Consider the following 2,480-nt stretch of genomic DNA (forward strand, 5'->3'; position numbering starts at 1 on the left):
ACTCACATAAATTAATAGCTTTGTCCTTTACCCCAAGGAAGGTTATTAAGGCTCATCCCATCTCTCCCTACATCTCTTCATTTTCACATCATGATTTTATGGTCAAGAATTTGGATATTTTACCAATCTTTTGTGAAATTTAGGCAGTAAATATTTATATTAAATACTTAGGAATGAATCATATACTAATTTGTAGTAATTTCATATTTTCTTTATAAATGATGAATACATCATCTCAAAGATCTTCGATGACTGGGACTCCCTTTGATATTCCCCAAGAAGAACTTTCTGGTTGAATGTGAGCTAAGTTGTAAAGAGAGCTATGTCGTCTTTCTCAGGCAATTTTTGTTGGCTCTTAAAGCTGGCACAACTTGGCTTTTGACTATCAGAATTTAGGAGAAATCATTCATCTATATTCCTGCTTTTAAAAATAAGAATAAGGGGCGGGCCGCGGTGGCTCAGCGGGCAAGAGTGCTTGCCTGCCATGCCGGAGGACCCCGGTTCGATTCCCGGCCCCAGCCCATGTAAAAAACAAACAAACAAACAAAATATAATAAAAAACGAAAAAATGTTTAAAGATGTTTCCCTTTCTTCCTCCCTTCCTTCCTTCCATCCTTCCTTCCTTCTCTGTCTTTCTTTCTTTCCTTCCCTTCCTCCCTCTCTCTTTAAAAAAAAAAAAAAAAAAAATAAGAATAAGGGGTGGCAGAGTTTGGCAAGTGATATATTTATGTCTCTATGAATCCTATGGGCAATCAGATAAATCAAAATGAGAGAAGAAAAACAAACAAAATTATGAATTTTTTCAATGGGAACAATATTATTTAATAACTCTGTGGGTTTTATTCATTCAGCATGTAACAAATATTTACTGCACACTTATTATGTGTTCCACTCTGTCTTCTGGGCACTGAGTGTGATAGTTAATTTCATGCATCAACTTGGCTAAGTTACAATATCTAGTTGTTTGGTCAAGTAAGCACCGGCCTGATTGTTACTGTGAGGGTATTTTGTAGATGGATTTAAATCGTTAGTCAGCTGATCACATTTAGGGCTGATTACATCTACAAAGGATACTGCCTTCAGCAATGAGAGGAGTCTCCTCAACCAATCAGTTGGAGGTTTTAAAGGGAGAACTGATGACTTCAGCAATCAGAAAGAATTTCTTTGTCTACTTCAGCCGGCCATCCATCTCCTGGAATTCAATGTCACCTTCATCTAACTAGTCGTCTGCACTGTAGAATTTGGACTTTTCAGACCTGCCAATCCCCATGGTTACATGGTCCAATTCCTATAATAAATCTTATTATACATATATAAATATATATCTTGTTGCTTCTGTTTCTCTGGAGGACCCTGACTGCTACACTGGGGTTTTAGCAGTGAAAAGAAAGAAACAAAAAACCCCTTTCTTCATGGAGTTTATATTCTAGAGGGTATAGATATATATATAAACACATCAGATGGTGATAAGCACTATCAAGAAATAGCAGGAAAGGGGAATGATGGGAAGAAGTTTATAATTCTAAAAAGGATGGTCAGAAAAGACTCTGCTGTAAAGGTAACACTGACTGAAGGCCCAGAGGAGGTGAAGAAGCAAGACAGTTCATTCCCGGTAGAAGAGCTTTTTAGCAGGAAGGCAAAGATAATGCCAGGGTGATGATGAAGGTGTCTGCCTACTGAGCAAGGAGTGGCAAGAGACTTGTATGGCTGGAGTGGAGACAGAGATAGGTAAATCAGTACAAGATGAAAACAGCTAAGAAGGACCAAAAATATGGAGTGCTTAATAAGCCATGGAAAGTACTTCAGCTCTCACCTAAATGAGATGGAATGCCATTAGAATGTTAGTAGAAGAAAGATATAATTGTGCTTAGTGTTATCAGCAGCAATTATTCTGGCTACAATATTTAGAATATTAAAGACTACATTGGAGAAAGCAGTGGGGGAAGATTTGGGGGGAGAGGACCTATTGTAAGGGGTTAAGGAATGAATGGAAAGTGAGCAGAAGTCAACAAGTTGTGCTCATATCCTAGTCATATAAATGGACATTCACCTCTACTCATCCACCAAAATGTTATTTTACTGGCCAAACCGAGAATTAGATTGCTTAGAACCCTAGATGCTTAAAATATGGGGCAGATTGGATTGGTTTTATTTTATTTTTTATCTTTTGCTTTGTGGTTAATCATAACAGGATTAAGGAGTTTAAAAATTGTTTATCTTCATTTCATTAAATCTCTAATGCCAACATTCTACTTTCTGATATAAATTTGGAAATTGTTATTTTGAAGGTTAACATTTAAAATAAAAACAAAGCGAGTTTTATCCCAGAATGTGGTGGGGGATATAACTACAAAATATTTGAAGATTTTTCAAATCAATCATTTGTTTTCTCTGTCAGTGATAGTTTTTAAATATCTGTTTCATAGGATACAAGTTAATTAGGCAAGATGTCTCTAGTAAAGGGATCAAATGATTAAGAA

The sequence above is a fragment of the Tamandua tetradactyla genome, chromosome 1, assembly GCF_023851605.1.
Source record: "Tamandua tetradactyla isolate mTamTet1 chromosome 1, mTamTet1.pri, whole genome shotgun sequence".
Taxonomy (NCBI): domain Eukaryota; kingdom Metazoa; phylum Chordata; class Mammalia; order Pilosa; family Myrmecophagidae; genus Tamandua; species Tamandua tetradactyla.